This window comes from Grampus griseus, assembly GCF_964374135.1.
Source record: "Grampus griseus genome assembly, chromosome: 14".
Taxonomy (NCBI): domain Eukaryota; kingdom Metazoa; phylum Chordata; class Mammalia; order Artiodactyla; family Delphinidae; genus Grampus; species Grampus griseus.
The window spans coordinates 82053956-82073972 of NC_139008.1; positions in this window are offsets into that span (position 1 = coordinate 82053956).

Below are 20017 nucleotides of genomic sequence, written 5' to 3' on the forward strand. Positions count from 1 at the left end.
TGAAGTAAGTCAGAAAGAGAAAGACAAATACCGTATGCTAACACATATATATGGAATTTAAGAAAAAAAATGTCATGAAGAGCCTAGGGGTAAGACAGGAATAAAGACACAGACCTACTAGAGAATGGACTTGAGGATATGAGGAGTGGGAAGGGCAAGCTGTGACAAAGCGAGAGAGAGGCATGGACATATATACACTACCAAACGTAAAGGTAGATAGCTAGTGGGAAGCAGCCGCATAGCACAGGGAGATCAGCTCGGTGCTTTGTGACCGCCTGGAGGGGTGGGATAGGGAGGGTGGGAGGGAGGGAGACGCAAGAGGGAAGAGATATGGGAACATATGTATATGTATAGCTGATTCACTTTGTTATAAAGCAGAAACTAACACACCATTGTAAAGCAATTATACCCCAATAAAGATGTAAAAAAAAAAAAAAGGTTTCAGAATTTTTCACCTGTACTTGCTTTACTGGGAACTTACTTTATCGCTTTTTGGTGGCAAAAATAATGAGTTTATCCTCCTTTGACTGTTTTCTTTCCATCTATACCCAAACAAAGTTCTCAGAAATAATCAAACACAAATAGCTCTTCAAACCTTCTAGTACCTCCATTGAAAGCCCTCAGGCAGCTCTTCCAAGAAAAAAACAAACACCGATATTCTCGCCTAGGTCACGGAGTCACCCAACACCCTTCAGGCCTTTGGAATTTCTGTTCAGTATTTGTAAGTTATTCAAATGACAGGAATGAATTTCTGAAGAAGAGAATATTTTACTGATATTTAAAAATAAACAAAGAATGTATTCCATCTGTCTGTAAGAGTTACTTTCAGTCACATATTTTTTTTTCCTATTAGAAAGGCAGAATATGTCAAAAAAAAAAATAGCAACAAATTTTCCAAAGGACGTGGCCTATACTTAATTTTGTAAATCAAAGGAAATTGCTGAGCATTTCCAAATGGAGGCTGGGTTTCTTTTTCTCTCATTTATTTTTGGCACCTGTTGGAATATTGGCAAAAGCAATATTAGGGAATTTGGGTTTGGGTTTGTGCTTATTTAGTGCAAGGGATGCAGGTTGGACAAAGGGGTCAAGTGGATTCGATGACCTCAGAGCTGGGTTTGCAGCTGAGGTGCTGTGGCTACAGTCCAAGGTGGGAGCTTCCAAATGTATAATAAAAGGGGGAAACAACCACCATATAAATTCCTGCAGATTAAATGAGAAGCCAGCATATGTGTGTGTGTGTGTGTGTGTGTGTACACACATCATACGTATTTACATCCAACATGTAAAGTATTGGATAATTTGGACTTCCAAGTAAACAGCCTATTAGTAGTCTGAGAAAATAGAAAGGATGCCATTCATGTACCAGAAACTTTAAGGAATTTCTTCCACAGATTTACACAGCTGGAATCGAGTTGAAAAGGAAGAAAGTGGTGTGTGAATTCCCAAAACTATGTGGGGGTTGTGTGTACTGTAAGATGGTAGTGGTGGTCCCCATACAACTCCTCAGAAATACACTGTACCCCAAGGAGTGACAGCAGCCCATGAGGTTGCAAGTAACAATCAGCATAAGAGCTGCCAGATAAAATAATGTAAGAATATCCCATGCAGTACTCGGGATGTACTTATACTAAAAGTGATTCATTGTTTATCTGAAATTCAAATTTAACTGGGTATCCTGTATTCTTATTTGCTAAGTCTAACAACCCTAGACCAGCATAATGTACAAGTGGGGAGTAGAAAGTCACAAGCAGCCGTAAGCCAAGTATCACCAGATACAAACATTCAGGCCTATGAAAAGATACTTTAAATCATCAAAAGGGGATCAATCTCTGACGCCCTAAAGGAAGTAGGGGAGGATTTGAGAGAATGTTTAAATCATATTTCAAACGATCCTATAAGGCACTGTATGTATTGAACTAGAAGCAGCTGGTACAAAGATCAAAACGTATGATCTCGTTTTGGATTACCAAACAGATAAAATAAATGCTTGCAATTTTTTAAACTTCCAAGTTATGAAAAAAAAAGGAAAACTCAGCTATATGCAAATATGAAAAAACTAGAAATATATCCGTCAGGGTTCCTTGTTGCAAGCAATAGAAATTGACAACTGGCTGATTTAAGTAGAAAAAAGGAATCTATTCAAAGGCTATTGAGAAGCACAGGGAATTCTTAGGAGGGTTCCTGGAATCAGGCTTAGAAAAGAGGCAGAACCAGGTGCTATGGACTAAATGCTGGGGGTCTCCCAAATTCATATGTTGAAACCCAATTCCCAAAGTGATGGTATTTGGAGGTGGGGCTTTGGGGAGATGATTAGGTCACGAGAGCGGAGTCCTCATGAATGGGATTAGTGCCCTTATAAAAAAGACCCCAGAGAGCTCCCTTCACCAAGACACAGGAAGAAGACAGCCATCTATGAACCAAGAAGTGGGCTCTAACCAGACATCAAATCTGCCAGCACCTTGATCTTGGACTCCCCAGCCTCCAGAACCGTGAGAGATAAATGTGTGCTGTGTAGTATTCTGTTACAGCAGCCGGAGCTAAGACAAAGGGGGAGAAGTAGAAATGAGAACCAAAGCAAAATCATGCTACGCAGCCGGTCGGTCTCGGGACACGGAAAGACAAAAGCGGTGAAGGGTGGCAGAAATCCCAAAATGTGCCACTTTGGCATAAGAATTATTTTGAGCTAAAGGCGCTTTAAAAACACAGCAGGTGCAAGAAGGGCGCTCTGACTCCCAACCCCTCCTGAAAGCAGCAGATCAAACCCCGATATGGAAGACATCCTCCCTACACAGGAAAGTAACATTCTCATTACCAAGGGCAGGGAGTCGAGGCCAAGAAAAATCAGTACAAACAGACCTGGTTAAACTAACCCTTATCATCCTCATCACTTTTCCACCAGTAACTGCTCTAGCCCAAACCCCTTTGGTCACGGTTTCAATAATGTAATACCCTGTCCAATTTCACATACGAGTACCCAACTCTAACTGGTCCTTTGGGTCTTCGTTTCTGTAGGAGGGCTCCTGTGTCACGTAAAACTTCTATTAAATAAATTTGTATGCTTTTCTCCTGTTAATCTGTCTTATGTCCCCTTAATTCTCAGGCCCAGGCAAAACCCATGTGGTGGCAGCAGCAGCATTGAGCTCCACCCGGTCCCCCTCCACTGCAGAGCGCGCCCCGCTCCTTGTCCCGTGTTCCTGGAAATGCTGGGCACTCCAGCAGGTAACAATGCCGCTGCTGCTACCTGCCACCACCAGGAATCCTCCGGGGTCTCCGCTCCTTCTCTTCATGGCTTGCAATTCAAAGCAGGGGAAGCTTCATCCCATCAGGCGAGGCAGCATCATGGCTCTGCAATCCAGCTGTACGAGTGAGCGGAAAAGCCAAAATTTGGCAAATGAAATCTTCAAAAATGTGAAGAGGGTTCAAACAGTGGGCAGTGAATTTTTTTTCTTTTTTCAAAAAGGGCAATTTCCATCCAGGAATAAAAATACATTAAAGCATGAGCCCCATGAGTCTGTATCATCATCTATTTGGTGACATAAAGTTCTTCCTTAAATTTTCTGCATCTTCTAAATTGTCTACAAGGAACATGATTTTTCAAAGGCTTCAAATGTCTCTCACAAACCTAATGATAATTATTTCCACCCATTTAGTGTTTCATACCCTTTGGGTGGTAATGAAACATTGTTTACAGTTTTATTTTTCATCAGGATATTAAAATATTTTTCCCGCTCATAAATTCATTCAAACGTGTCAAGGAAAATTCCCTTAAGAAGAAGCCAGGCAGAGCAGAGCTCAACATATTACAAAATATTACAGGTTGCTTTTCGACAAGCTTCCTAGCAGGAAATGAATGATACCACTTCTTACAGTAATGGTACCTAGTACAGTAGGGGTACGGCTGGCAGGTAGAGGCACCGTCCATTACTGTCTCTCTAGCACTTGTGCCTTAGGAGAGCAAGGGCCATCAGGATAAAATGTGGCATGCAGCCCACGTAAATCAACCCAGGTGACAGTCACATTTGTTTTGCAGGCGGTATGCTGCCCACATCAGCCCAGCACTCTCGTTATGGTCTTGTTTATACAGCCACAGATATTTTATTCAATGTGTGTGGCAACTTCTTAGAATGTCTTTTCAGAAGGAGGAAGCATTAGATGAAATAAAAAGAAGTCCAATTTGCATTTCATTGAGAAGGATATCTATTAGCAAGCAAAACAAAACCAGGTCCTTTGGCAAGAACCACACTTCTGTGAAGATCGGCACTGAGAAATCGGAGCGTGTAATAACAGGCAGAGTGGGAGCTGGGGAGGCGTGAGAGAAAGTCACAGGTGAGGCAAGCTACCTTTATCTTGAGTTGTCGCCTTGGTCGTTCTGTACAACCTCATTGTAGCGTTCTGCCTTTGTCGTGTTCTTTTTCATTTGCGGACACCTGGAAGCAGCCTTAACCTTATTATATTCATAATTAGTTACCAGCCATGGATAATTTCATTTTTCAGTTCATCTTCCATTGCTGAGGAAGTGCTACAACACTTGTATTTCTGTTGACTTGCCACATCTTGACAGTTGGCACGAACAAGCAATCCTGTGTGGCCACCACGGGGAGGGTCACTGCCAGGGTCTAGAGTTTAATCTCTCTGACATTCATTAGCCCACACACTGATTATCACGCCCTCTCTGGCAGGGAGGTACCCACATGACGGCTGTGAGCACAGACTCTGGGGCCTACACCTGGCTTCACATCACGCCTCCGTGACTCACTAGCTAGGTGAACTTGAGCGAGTCACTTCCCTTCCCTGAGTTTGAGATACACACCTGCAAATGGGGATAGTAAGATAAATCTATCTCAAAAGATTGTCACTAAGCTTATATGAGGTGATAGTTTTTAGGTGCTTAGTGTAAATATATATATACACACATATACGTCACTTACAAGTAATACATATATAGGTATATGTATACATAAGATAAATTTTTATACTTTACAGAGAATATTTGTCTTAAGTATAGTGGATTTATTTCTTCTTCATGAATCGGGTTCTAAAATGTTATCTAGTTATAATTACTTTTGAAAAATCCCTTGAGTTGTTGTTGGTTTTTTTTTTTTGGAATAAAGGATGGTTTGAACTAGCTCATTTTTCCTCCATCAACAAGATCGTTGTTTCACTGACTGAGCACTAGATGTGGTCGCTGACTCGCAAATATTAGCCGCACACCCAGAGTGGAGAGATATTTGTACCGTACGGGACACGGAGACCCCCAGAATCAGACCAGGGAAAGCAGATTCAGGTCCCCCATGCCACACTCAGGCAGCCAGCACGTCCTAAAATTCTCTCTTTTTGCCTTCCGCCTCCCTCCCCCAGGTACAATGAATAAAGTACGGTTTACATCAATTACACTAGTGTGAAGAATAAAGACGTGTGACTGACCACAGCAGTGGTAGCAGGCTGTGTGTTTATCTTGTTTTAGTTTGAGACTCTTGTTTCAGGAATGTCTCCTACACACGTGAGGTCCACCCAGTGGTTCTCTAACATCAGCATGGACCCAGTCACTTGAAGTGCCTGTTTAAAATGCAGATTCCAGGGCCACACCTCTTGAGAGATTCAGTATACCTGAGGCTGGCCCTGGGTCAATACACAGGTGAAAACACTGGCTCAGGGTCAAGTTCCTAGGGCATATTTGGGGTCTCACTGAGGCCCATTTCTCACATGTGGCAAATCCAAGGGAATAATGCCTTGCTGAAATTCAACAACAACTGCATTAAAACTGGAGAGGTTTCAGGGGAAACAAATGAATATAGCAAATATAGAAGGCTGAATTTTTTTCAGTTAATACATTTGTTAATGGTCCAGTAATAGCCCAAGCTCCAGGTCTTACTTCCTAGTATTTAACATACTGGCACTTGAAATTTTCTTAAAAAATCATTTCTGTTCTTCCAACTAGGAAAAACTCAAGAGCAAACATTGCATTTATTAATTCCAAACCAAGATTCCCAACATGAAAAGAATTCTCAAAAAGACAGCAGAACCCAATGCAATGAGGTATCCTGGATGGGAGCCTGGGACGGGGGGAGGGGGAGGGGGGGATAGAGGAAAAGCTGGTAAAATGCAAATAGGTTGAGGCTCTTAGTTAATGGTAATGCATCAATGTTGATTTCTGAGTTCTCACAAATGTGCCGTGGTCATGTGACATAATAACATTAGAAGAAACTGGATGAGGGTAGTCAGGAACTCTCTCTACTGTCTGTGCAAATTTTCTATAAATCTAAAATTACACCAAAATTAAAAGGCTGTTTTTTTTTAATTGCAGTAGAACTTAATATTTATGAGCATGAGTTTTAAGTCAGATGGCTCTCAGTCTGGATCTTGGACCTCCATCACAGGCCAGCTCAGCCCTCACCGGCTGTGTGGCCCTGAGCAACTACCTCCAATCAGGGCCTCAAGTTCTTCATCTGCTAAATGGGGATCATACTAGTACCTGTCTCCTAATAAAACACATGAAGTGTTTAAAACTGTTCCTGGTACATAACAAGGAGTGTTGCCCACTATTACGCTCAGCAAGTTAGCCTCAGACTCTTCCTGCATAAAATGGGGACAACAGTAGCACCAACGCACCAACTTGCTGGGATGACTGAATGAAATGAAGCAAGTAAACCCTCAGCCCAGTGTCTGTACCTAAAGTGCTTGAAATAGATTTTGGCACAGATTAAGCACCCAATAAATGGTAGCTGTAATTATTACCATTAGTACTAATAAAAGCTGATGGGTGACCTGCCCCAGTTCCGGCTTCATAGCGACAAGGATTTCAGATTTGAACTCATTAGCTCCTCCCTGGCCACTGCTCAGTATGCATATCTAAAAATGGAGAGACACAGACACTGTGGGGCCTTTTATATCCCCAGCCCTTCACTTTTCCCAGGAAGTAAAAAGCATCCTTGTTTCAGGGATCTGGTTGCAATTGACTGAAAACACAATCCAGACCGACCCAAAAATAAAGGGTGGCCATTGGCTTGTAGAACATCCAGGGAAGGCTGGCTCGGGGGCTCAAAGGATGCCACTAGGATCCAGCTCTCTCCACTTCTGGGCTGTGCTTTCCTCCAGGTTGGCCTTATTCTCAAGCTTCACATGATGAAGAATACCTGCCTAAAGCTCTAAATACCAGGTCCTCAAGGGTCTAAGTCCACAAAGAAAGAGTCTCTTTTCCCTGAAGTGTGAACCAAAGTCCACAACCTGATTCTCAAAGAACCAGCAAGGGTCGTGTCCACCCCAGACCAATCACAGTGCTTAGGGAGGTTGCAATTCACTGATGCACTTGAGTTTGACTCACCTGTCCATCCCGTCAGCCTCACTCAAACCAAATGGACTGAGAATAGAGAGGGGTGTTGCCCCAAAGAAATTTCTGATACTGTTAACAAGGCAAAGGTAATGGATGCTGTGTGGCTACAAAACAGCATATGTTCACTATAATCATGTGGACTTTACAACTGATGATCACAGTTGGCTAAGCAGATGTAGAAACTTCAGGAAGAGAAAAGTCAGATGCCCTGTGCTACATCTTCTCCAACTGAGAACCCAATTGCCTTGGGAGTCAGCCCTGCACACACACAGACCTCTCCAGCCCTTTGATTCAACTCAGTATATATTTATCAAATACTTACTATATGCCAGGCACCATGGAAGTTCCCTGATTCTAAATTATTTACACTTTATTAAAAGAAACAGTATATTCCATGGTGAACTCCTAAATTTTTAAATAGCTTTACTGAGGTGTCATTTTCATATCATAAAATTCACCTGTTTTAAGAATATCACTCAGTTTTTTTTTTAGTATATTTACAGAGTTGTGTGACCATTACCAGAATTCAGTTTTAGAACATTCCCAACACCCAAAAAGGTCTCTCATGCCCACTTAAGTGAGTCCTCATTCACACTCCTCATTCCAGGTACCATCTAGCAAATCTGCTTTCTGTCTTTATAGATTTGCCTTTCTGGACATTTCATATAGATGAAATCACATAATATGTAGTCTTTTGTGTCTAGTGTCTTTCACTTAGCAAGTGTTTTGGGGGTTCAACTTCAAAAATGTTGTAGCAGGTTTTAGTATTTTCTTCCTTTTTATTGCTGACTAGTATTCTATTGCAAAGCTGTACCGCATTTTGCTTATCCATCCCTCAATTATGGACATTGGTATTATTTACACTTTTTGAGTATTATGAAAAATCCTGCTATGAACATCTGAGTATAAGTTTTTCTGTGGACATATGTGTTCATTTCTCTTGGGTAAATATGTAGGAGTAGAATTTCTGGGTCATATCGGAAACATACCCAAATTTTACTAAATAAAAATTAAAACACTTATTGTGTGCCCTTTTTTGTTTCCACAAGTGGAAGTGTCCAAGACTCAATCAGTACTCCTAAAAAGTTAAATCAAGCCTTTACCCTAAGCAAATCATATTCTTAGTATTACACATATAACCCTAATAAAGGTTAGAACCTATATGGACCAGCCTTTCAATCAAGTTATGGAAAGAAAAAAACCACCCAAAGCACTGAATGGTAACCAAAAGTAACTACATATGTAGCCCATCTATTGATATGGCTCAAAGAAAATTTGTGGTGATCTGATTTATATCCTACAACACTATAAAATCTCCTTCTGTTTTCTTTCTGATTTCCTTCCCCCCCATAAAACAAAAAAAACACAAAAACTCTGTCTTCATTTGACCCACATGGCATTTCTTGTCTGTTCCCCTCTTTCTTCTACTCTGGCACTCTCATAGAGCTTCTCTGACTTACCCTTGTGCTGGAGACTGTCTGAAGAACCAGGGGCATATTTCTGTCTCTTCAATGCCAAAACCTGGTTCAGGAAAATAAACATCCAACCTATGATTCCATTGAAATGCCTGTGAAAGTTTGCCAAGCCAGTTTCTCTGACAGATTACGGCAATTCAGCTTTAGTCTCTTTGCCTATAACTCAATCATGGTATTGGATCCATCCAGATGGGCTAGGAACACTGTAGTAACAAACAATTTCCCATCCTCCGTGGCTTATAACAACTACGTGACACTTTGGGTGGGCAGGGAAACTCTGCTCATATCTGTCCCTCGAGACCCAGGTTGATGGTGTAGCCACCTCCGTGACAAAGAGCTTTAGAGAGTTTTGCACTGGTAAGTAAATATTTATCCCAAATATGACACATATCACTTCTGCCTGCAACTCATTGCCAAGAATCAGCCAGTGGTCCCACTCAACTGCATGGGGTCCAGGAAGAATCCTACCACGTGCTCAGAAAATAGAATAAGACGTATTCAACAAACAGGACTAAAGACTACCATGGCTATCAGTTTCCCCTGAGCACCTGACATTTGCAAAAATGTGGGTGTTCACGAATAAGACATTTGTTTAAAAAAAAAAAAAAGTTGAACTGCCTGTAGCCCATTGGCAGGTTCCAGGAAATTTGTGTATAACTCACATATTAATGTATTATATTTAAATTTAAAATATTTGGGGGAGGTGGCTGATTCCTCATTTAAAGAAGAATTTCGGTGAATTGTTCTTCCCCTTTCTCTTTGGAGAACAATTATTCTCTAAATGAATTCTCAAGCTCCAGGCTTCACTAACACGAGACACGTCCAGTCATTAACATAGTCAATGGGTCACAATATTTAGTGAGCAACTGTTCTCTTTAAGCTACTCCTCCAAACTCCAGGAATCCATGTTGGGCTCATGTAACTGGAGAGCTTTCCGCTGAGACTTCAATCACCAAGGATCCTGCTCTTTGGGGCCTCCACTCTGCTTCCTCTTGTGTCTGCTTTGTCCCATTGCTGCTGGAACAGATCACCGACAGCTCCCAGGGCTCAGCACTTACTGGTTCACACGTAGCAGGAGAGAATGTGTTACTCCTAGTAGCCCTTCTAGAAAAAGAGGAAGCATCTCTCCCAGAGTCCCCAAGAGTCATCACCTCCCACACCTCCACCTGAATTAGGGAACATCAATGCCTGAGCCAGCCACAGAGATCACGGGGATACACCCGCACCCCGACACTGAGGGGGAGGTCAGTCCCCCCCAAACCGCAGGACCAAAAGTAGAGAAGGAATGGATTCCCAGAGAAAAAGATGGGTGCTGTTTGGAAAAGAGATGGAGGAATGCTGTCAAGCAAGGCAATCAATACATGTCCACAAACTGGTGTCATTCGAGAAGCCTAACTCTCTACCGTGATACTAAACAAGGATAACATCGTGTGAGCACTGATCTTTAGAACACAAAGCTCTTCAGTTATGCCAAACAAGATGCCAACACCTACTGAGAAAAAAAAATAAAAGATGATTATGGAAGATTATTGTTCTTAGACTTCAGGGCGTAAGAACATCACTGTGGCATGAATTCTTAATCCTTCTCTTTTGAATTATGCCAAATACTAGTTAAAATCATTTCACCCAGATTATCATTTCACTGTGACATCATGCTATGACACATGCCACATCCAATGATGCAACCTCCTTGCTTTCAAAAACAATCATCAGGGCTTAGAGTCAAGACCCGTCAGACATGGAAAATATTACTTCAGTAGTCTTCAGAGCACTGTACATGAAATGCTTCAAACCGTGGTCACTAGACTCCAATTTATATTTCTGTTTTTACATTTCTGCCTGTGTAACTAATTCAGTCTAATCCATCTCTTTCGGATGATTGGGAAACCTTCAAAAGATAAATACTGACTGTTGTGAAATGTAGCCAGAGGAGAAAGCAATTCAAATTAATCTTCCTAAATATCTCTGTTAGTGAGCAATGATTTATTCCGCTCACTTAGAAAGGATTTTTTTCCACGCCTCTCTAAACTGCTACTTGATACTGTGGCTAGCCCTAGTTGACAAGAATTGTCTTAAGAAATGAAAACAGCCAGCACCAATGCTAATGGCTGTTTTCCGTGTAATCTTGGGTGTACCCAGCCCACTTGGAAAGCATTTTTTGTACCTGCATCACACTTGAAGATATGATATTAAGAGATCTTGAATTAGTTATCTGTTGCCTGAGCAATGCTCCAAGCTAGATAAATAGAAGAGCCCTTAATTTATCCATGGATTTTAGGTGGGAGGAAAGGCAAGGTATACTTTATGATAAGCTGGAAGGCTTGGAACTCGGAATGAACCCAACCACTCACATATTAAATGATATCACGGAAGTAAATAACATCCATTTCTTCCTATTCAAAACATGGTTGAGACATCTACTCTCATAACAGCTGGCTCAGACAAGGGCGAAAATAAATTGCACTCGATTGGTAATCTCTCCACCCAGAAAAGGAACAAATTGAACAGACAGAGCACCAAAGTCAGGGAGTTTTTCTGTGTTTTAAAATTCCCCCAGGCGCCGTGCAGACAGTGAGCCCCGGCTAATTATCCTTGGGTCTCTGACACCCAAGTTCCCCTCGCTGCTCCAACTCCAGGCCAGGAGTCTGGATTTCAGGCTCATCGGCTCCAGCAGACGTCCGCATAAGTAATTTTGGCCAGTGAGTCGTGTGGGTGAATTCATAAAATGGATTTGCATGAACTTCGGGAGAAAATATGAGCACACACATTGATAAGTGATGAGTGGGAGCTTAGCAGATGTTTCAGAGCCATCTAAGGCAGAAAAACACCAGGGCATGCAAGTCCAGGGACTGCGGGTTCCTATCCTGGAGCAATCCCTGATTCTGAGGGTCTGAGCCCTTTTAACTCTCTAAATCGACCCTCCTCTGTGGTCAGATGGAGGAACGATAATCTGGGAAAAAAATCACTGCAGAGGAATATTGCTCTGTTGGTCCAGCATCTCTCCTTTCTTAAGGAAAGGGTCCGCGCCCCACTTCTCCATCCCAGAGAAATTCTTCCCTTCCAACACCCAAGTTCTCATAGGGCCACTCATCCTAAAACCACACCTCTGGCCACAGCGATGGCACGTGCCCAAGACGAGCCAATCAGAGGCTTTCAAAGTAGAGAGAGAGGAAGGGGGACAGCGTCTAAAGAACGTCTCAGGTGCGTCCACTCTCCTGCGGGACACAAGGCGGGAAGCAGCTCAGTTCACCAAGCATCAGTTCACTGAGGGCCCATTTGCCAGAAATCAATGTTTCCTTTTCCACATGAATCCATTTGCCAAAATTGTGTTTCTTGGAACTCTTTATAAGGTTTACTAGCATCTAGTTAGTACTGGATGGTAGACGTTCAGAACATCTGAAGATTCTACCAAGTTTCAGTTGAAAGTTGTTTCTTCGTCCAGACAACGGTTTAGGAACATTGGTCTTTCTCCCCGCAGCTGGCCCTCACCTGAGCGCACACCACCAGCCTCAGCCCCATGAACTGCCACAAAACCAACCCCCAAATGGGGGCGATAATCAACACAGACCCATCATGACGTACATTCTACATCTTTTTCTAAATCAGTTACTAACAGAAGCCCAAGCATCCCCAGACATCTTCATTTCATCCCCAGAAAGTCAGGACATCCCCTAATCTGGTCTACAACTTCCAAACCCTCACAGGGGCCTCTGGAATTCACGATCTGTCATCAGAAAAAAAAAACAAAAAAAAACTCTTGTCCCGTTGCCTCTTCTCTGAATGGTCTAACTAAAGCCAGACTGTAAGTACACATGACCTTCCTGTGCACACCCCATGCCCACCAGGCTTGTGAGTAAGGTGGGGGTCCTTCTGGCTCTTCAAGCCCTTCAAAACCATTTCTCCACCTTCCTCTTTGAAGTACAGACCATCCAATGATGCCACCTAACATCAGCCCTTGCTGTCATCTCCTAGAAACACACGGCTCCCCGTCAATCAGCAGAGATGTGGCCTCTACGTATTTTCATGTCTCCCATCAATTCCCTTGATACCTTCGACAACCTCATAGGCATTCTATCTAACCCACCTGCCTCTCTGTCCACTGACCCGAGTGCACACAAAACACAGCATTTTCCTCTAGCCCACCTCAGCCATGCACTGTATGACACTTTTAACTACATCATCAACAACTGTACCACCTCAAAAAAAAAAGTCTTAATTCCATGGGTCCCATTTTTGGACCAACACCACCAATTTTCCAGTTCAGTTTCTCTCTAGTATCCCCGCTACAACAATTCTCCAACCCCACTGGGACCTGATCCATCCAGCCCTACTGGGACATTATCCATCCCCCCTGCCATGTTTTTATCATCCACCTTCATGTCCCCACTTCCCTCTTTCTCTACCTTGGCTTCAATTGCCCCTCCCTCTGGCTCTGACCACTTGCTTCTGCTCTCTTGTACTTGCTGGGCAAAGCCACAACATAGGTTAGGACCCACTCTGCACATGGACCTGACCATTTGAGCACGGCTACCTCTTTGGGCTCCTGCCTCTCTCTCCTCACTCTCTGCATTCTGGCTGCCCCCATCCCCAGTCTTCTGAGAGTAACTCAAATATCCCAAGCTTGTCTCAAATTATCTTTACTCTTTCTGTTCCCTCTGCCTGGAGCATTCCAGCATTCTCAGGGTCTTCCCCCTTTAGCCGGGTCACCTTCTCATTCTTCACGTCTCTGCTTTAAACATCCCCCCCCTTTTTCTTCTTAACCTTATTGAGATGAAAGTCACATAACATAAAATTAATCACTTTAAAGTGAATAGTTCAGTGACATTTAGTAAAGTACACGCACAGTGCTGTGCAATCCCCACATCTGTCTCGCTCCAAAACATTTTCATCACCTTAAAAGGCAATCTGTGCCCATTCAGCAGTTACTCACTCCTCCCCGCCCCCAACCCCTGGCAAACCACCGATCTGTTCCCCGTCTCTGTGAGTTTGCCTTTTCTGGAACACCTTCCCTTTTTTTTTTTCCTTTTTTTTTGCGGTACGCGGGCCTCTCACTGTCGTGGCCTCTCCCGTTGCGGAGCACAGGCTCCGGACGCGCGGGCTCAGTGGCCATGGCTCAGGGGCCCAGCCGCTCCGCGGCATGTGGGATCTTCCCGGACCGGGGCACAAACCCGCGTCCCCTGCATCGGCAGGTGGACTCTCAACCACTGCGCCAACAGGGAAGCCCCACCTTCCCTTTTGACAGCCTTTCTCTAAAGATCCTCAGAGAACACCCTCATTCTGCCCTAGTCTCTGACACTCACTGTTTTTTCTTAATGGAATATAGCATTTGTCTGTCTTCCTCTCCAGGATGTGGGCTCCAGGAAGCAAACATCTTGTTTTGTTTACTGCTCTGCTCCTGTAACAGTGATTGGCACATAGTAGGCTCTCAATAAATATTTGTCAAGTGAATAAAGACAATCCTATGAGGTCATCTAGTATTAGCCTTCTTTAGGTAGCAAATGACAAAATTAAATTTGTACTAATTCAGGACAAAAATAAGTAAATAAAAGAGGTAGGTATCAGCTCATTTACCAAATGCGAGAGTGTCGTGAGAACAGGTCAACTGGCAGAATGTAAGACAGAAACACCCCTGGGAGCCCATCAGTCTGTCTGTCTGTCTGTCTCCCTCTCATCATTTCATAATCTCAGATAATTTGGGGGTTTTTTAATTATTATTTTTTTTTGACCACGCCCAGCTGCATGTGTGATCTTAGTTCCCCAACTGTTACCGACCAGGGTTCTTGGCCTTCCCCAATCAATAGAAATTGACTAGAGGCCAGACAAGAAAACCAGTCAAGGCTTTATGGGGGGCCCCGGGGGGCAGCAGGGGGGAGTGAGAACAAGTAACAGATTCCCTTGCTTGCTAGCTGCTCCCCAGAGGGGAGGGGGGCGAGCTTGTTCCTTATATGGAGTGAGGGTAGGGGTATGTCCAGGGCTCAGGCAGAGGGGCGGCTTAGGTGGTTTGCCCACCCCTTAGGTGGTGGTGTGTGCAGGGGGCATGCGCAGTACCCTGCTTTTGCTCCAAGCTCTTCAAAAGTGGCAGTTGGGTTTTTTGGTCTCTGTATCTTTTGTCCAGAATTTGCCCTAACTGAGCATGCATGCAGCTATCTTTAGTCCCATGTAGTTTCCTTGTATTTTGCTGCCCTAGGAGAGGTGTGTCCAAGTGCAAGCATTGCAGCACGGCAGCAAAGGGTCCCAGGTCCCAGCCTATCTCACAACCAGGGATGGAACCCATGCCCCCTGCATTGGAAGGACGGCCTCTTAACCACTGGACCACCAGGGAAGTCCCTCAGATAAGTTTCTTCACATGGATGTTGTCCAGATGAACCAAGTAAACATTACAAGTTTACCATTTATTCTCCATCCATCCATCCATCCCCATCCATCCATCCTTCCATCTCTCTATCCATTCACCAATTTTCTGAGCCCCACTTCTATGTTTCAGCACTTTTGTAAGTGCTGTATAAGAAGCAATGACAAAGACAATCAGATAAGATGCTTTTTTCCTGCCAGTAACATAAAATATAACAAACAGGTGGTGGCTATGTGGGAGAAGAGTGTTCTGGGCAGAAGAAATGATGAAAACAAAGGACCCGAGGAAGAGCCGTGTGGAGTGTGTTTAAGGAACAGCAAGAAGACAAGTGTGACTAAATTAGCATCAGTACGAGGGAGGCTGGTAGAGAATGTGGTCAGAGAAACGGCACAGGGTGAGGTCACTCAGGACCCTGTTGGCCACTGCCAATATATTATATTTTATTTTGTCTGAAATAAGAAGCCAGTGGAGGATTTTAAGCAGAGTAATGACATTACCTGATTTATATTTCAAAAGCTTCACTCCAGCTACTATGATGAGAATTAGACCCTGGGTGGCCAAAATAGAAGCAGGAAGACCTGTTAAGTGATGGTGATGGTGACAGTCCAGCAGAGAGATGATGTTGGCAGGATGGGGGCAGTACATGCAGCATGCAGTGGGACTTTGAACTGCTTCTTAATGTAGAGCCAATGGGATTGGCTGATGGATTGTGTCTGTGAGGAATGGGGAGGGGGGCGCTGAAACAAAGAACACCCTCAAGGTTTGGGCCTGAGCCATGGAAAGGGAGAAGCTGCCATTGACTGAGAAGGGGATGTCTGGGGAAGGGTTTGGTGGGGAATCAGAGTTCAGATTTGGCCGTGTTAAGTCTGAGATGCCTAATAATGTCTAGAAGGTAACTGGGCATATAGATCTGGAACTCTGGGGACAAATTAGAGCTTGGGACAAAAAAATACCTTTTCAAAGAAATTAAAACAATACATATATGGAAATTTTGTAAATAGAGGTCATAGCCTCCCACTTTTCAGGTCAACTTTGCATGGCTGCCCATCTGAGAGGGAATTCTCAGCCCTCACAGTGGCCTCCAGAGCCCAGTTCCTCTCTGACCTCATCTCCTCCCAGGCACACCCACCATCTTCCCAGGCACGTGGGCCTCCAGTACGTGTCTTAGCCTGGCCGGCCGTGGTCCTGCCTTTACACTTGTTCCTCCCTCTGCCTGGCACGTTCTCTCCACAGATAGCCTCTTGCCTCATCTCACCAACAAATTTAAGTCTTGGCTTACGTGCCACCTTCTCAGTGAGGCCCACACAGATCACTTCACCCAAGCCTGCAGCCTCCCCACGCCAAAGCACTTACTCCACCTTTCTCGCTAGCCTCTTTCATTTCTTTATCTGTTGTCTATCTCTTCCCTTATAAATTTCTTAGCTCCATGAGCCTAGGGACCTGGCTGGTTGTTCCACTACTGTGTTGCCAATGCCCAGGATAGGAAACACTAGACAAACATGTGTTCCCTATAATGAATGAATGAAAGAAAGCACAGCTCTCTGAGTATGACCTGGTTTGCCAAGTACTTCACTTCCCTGAAATTTTGGTTTCCTTCTGCTAAATAAGACATTGGACTAAGTGTTTCCTATGGTCCCTCCCAACTCAGACTTGGAAACTTAAGATTCCAAAGAGCAGTGGGGAAAAGGGTGTTTGATGCTAGGGTCAAACTACCTAAGTTCAAACATGGTCTCCATCCATTAGCTAAATCTTCCCTTTCTAATTGCGTTTCTTTACCTGAAAGGAAAGGGGAAATAATACCTAATATATGAGTCAGGAACCAGTGAGAAAGACAGAAGCCACAGTATGCATTCCCACTGCAGGGACTTATCATGGGGAATTGGTTAAACTCCAGATCCACTGGATCTTGTTTACGATAAGTAATACAATTGTCAAAGTCCTGGCCTAGGTAGTGCTCAGAAAGTATAAGCAATGAATACCAAAAAAATTAAAGACACTGTACCTTTAAATTGAAGTTTTTTGTCATTTCTATTGTTGCATGCCTACAAGAGAATTCTACAGAAAGTAAGTAAAGGGAAACAATAAGAATTCAATTAGAAATTCAAAAGATTTATAATTGAAAGAAGGAAAGTTGGGGTGAAGAGTGGGATCACAGTTGTTCAACTCATCCATTCTTGGCTTCCAAAAGAACACTGGTGAGAATTTCTATGTAAGGGGGAAGAAAAAGAAAAGCCAATTTATGCTGTCAGAGTTAGCCATTATTTTAGTCCCACACCCCCTGGGGAGCATACAGTATTTTTATTGCCGGAGTTCAGCACTAGTGCTTACTCAATAATTAGATAATCCCTATAGCAATCTATTGTAGTCATGCCTATAAAAGACTCCTTATTGCATCTCCACATAGGTCAATAGTTTTCATAAACCGTAAATCAGTAAGATGTTGCTGGCGTTGGAATTTTAAGCAATTAATGTTAACCAGTATGAAAGCCAGAAGACTGATGTGGTTGAGGTTTTGTTCCCTCTCCATACAACGAAGATGCTGCAACTCCTATTTCTTAGAATTAGTTCATCAGCCTTGGAGACCTGTCATTTAATTGAAATGACAGTTGCTGCCCCATCATCAGCATCATTATCTGGTAGTTTTTCTACAAGCCTAACTTCGCAGAGCACTGGGAGACACTTGGGGGATGTCTGACCTTAGAGTTCATGTTCATGGTAAGTGTTAATGGAGAAGGAAGTCTCAAGGGTGGGGAAGATTTCAACGGTTCTGAAATACCCTCTGGTACGCCAGTGGGGGAGATACTTTAAAGCACAGTGATTGGCATTACTATGTTGCACAGACTTTCAGATTAAAACATAGAAGAAGGTATGGAGACACACCACAGGCAACCCCTGTGCCCAGGTTGTTAGTCTTGGTCATGGAGATGGGGAAAGACAATAGTATCTGCTACCGTCCAAGTATCTTGCAGATGGCAATGTCTTTTTTTAAATTATTTATTTAGTTATTTTTGGCTGCATTGGGTCTTTGTTGCTGCGCAGGCTTTTCTCTAGTTGTGGCGAGCCGGGGCTACGCTTCGTTGCAGTGTGCGGACTTCTCATTGCAGTGGTTTCTCTTGTTGTGGAGCACGGGCTCTAGGTGCGTGGGCTTCAGTAGTTATGGCACGTGGACTCAGTAATTGTGGCTTGTGGGCTCTAGAGCGCAGGCTCAGTAGTTGTGGCGCACGGGCTTAGTTGCTCCGCGGCACATGGGATCTTCCCGGACCAGGGATTGAACCTGTGTCCCTCGCATTAGCAGGCAGATTCTTATCCACTGCGCCACCAGGGAAGCCTGGCAATGTCCTTCTATACTGAGCTTCTGAAGTAAGCATTGTGGGTTGCCTCCTAATCATCTCCCACTTCTTCTCCCTTCCTGATAAGATCCTGACTTTGTTCAGGTGTCCACCTCTCCTCCATGTAACCAGGTGCTTTGGAGGAAGATGGTAACACTCAGCCTTCCACGTGGACTTGACTGGATCGGGGTCCCTCACCCAAGACTCACTTAGGAATTGGCATGTGACTTATACATGGCCAGTAAGACATGAAGTGGCATCTCTTGAGATGCTCCTGAGAAGGATTTTCTTGCTCCTAAGAAGGACTCAGAGGAGGAAAAGAGGTCTCTCTTCTCCTAGCCATTGTTCATCTAGATGTAATGCCTGAAACTTCGGCAATCATCTTGCTGACAACATGAAAACAAATTCAGAATGGAAGACGGCAAAACGGAGCAATGACAAGAAATGAGTTCATGACCCAGAAGGCTTCTCTACCTCTGATTTTCTGGGTTTCTGATATTTGCAGCCAACGTGCCATTAACCAAAATCTAAACTTTAAGTACAATTCTCACTTTATTAACCAGCATCTTCTTGTTTTGTTTTTTCCTATATTCATTTCAGCCTCCTGATGAGAGCATAGACTTAGTTTATTGAACTGTGAATATTAAAGCCAATTCAAACATCATCTCCTCCTTGAAGACTTCAGATCTGCAAATGACTGGCTCCTTTATGCTGTGTTTTTATATCAATATTATCTACCTGTACATAGCATGCCTCACTCCATATTGAAATGATCTATCACCTGCTTCCCAATATCATTTGATTTTGTCTATGATAAGGTCAGACATTGTCTCCCAGCCTCCTTTAGGGTTATCAGATAGTCTCATGGTCCCCATTACTTAGGAGGATCTCAGTAATTAATCATGAATGAATATCTACAACTCTCAACACATTTTTCCTTAGCCCTGCTTTTGTTAACCTTTATCTACCATAATACTGACTCTTTCTAATTATACCTGCCTTCTCTACATAAAAAAGTCAATGTTACTTACACTTATTTAAGTCTTCCTAAAACACCATGAAATGGTACGCTAGATGTATGTGCTGTCTCATCAGGTAAGCATTATTAGATCTCAAAGAACCCAGTGAAGGCCACCAATGTGTCCCAAAGAATTAGAGCTGCAATGACTAGGTCAGCATTTCTAATGATGTGTTCCTCAGAAGAATTACCCTTTATGAGGTGAACTGGTGCTTAAGGAGCTTTACAGTCAAATAATTTAGGAAACACTGTGCTTAAAAAATTTAAACAGGTTCTCAAGTGCAGAAGTGCTTTGAGCTTCCTACAGGCCAAGATACTCTGTGAATCTCCGAAAAGGAGCTATAGTATGGAATTTTCCCAAAGTGCATTTAACATAGGATCAATGCTCCAAGGTACAACTATTAATATATTATCATGATTGTTAAAAACTCAGTTTGAGATACAAGTTCTAGATCAAGTGAGCCTTGAACATGACACCTAGCTATTTTCCTATTTCAGGGAAGATGAAAAAAA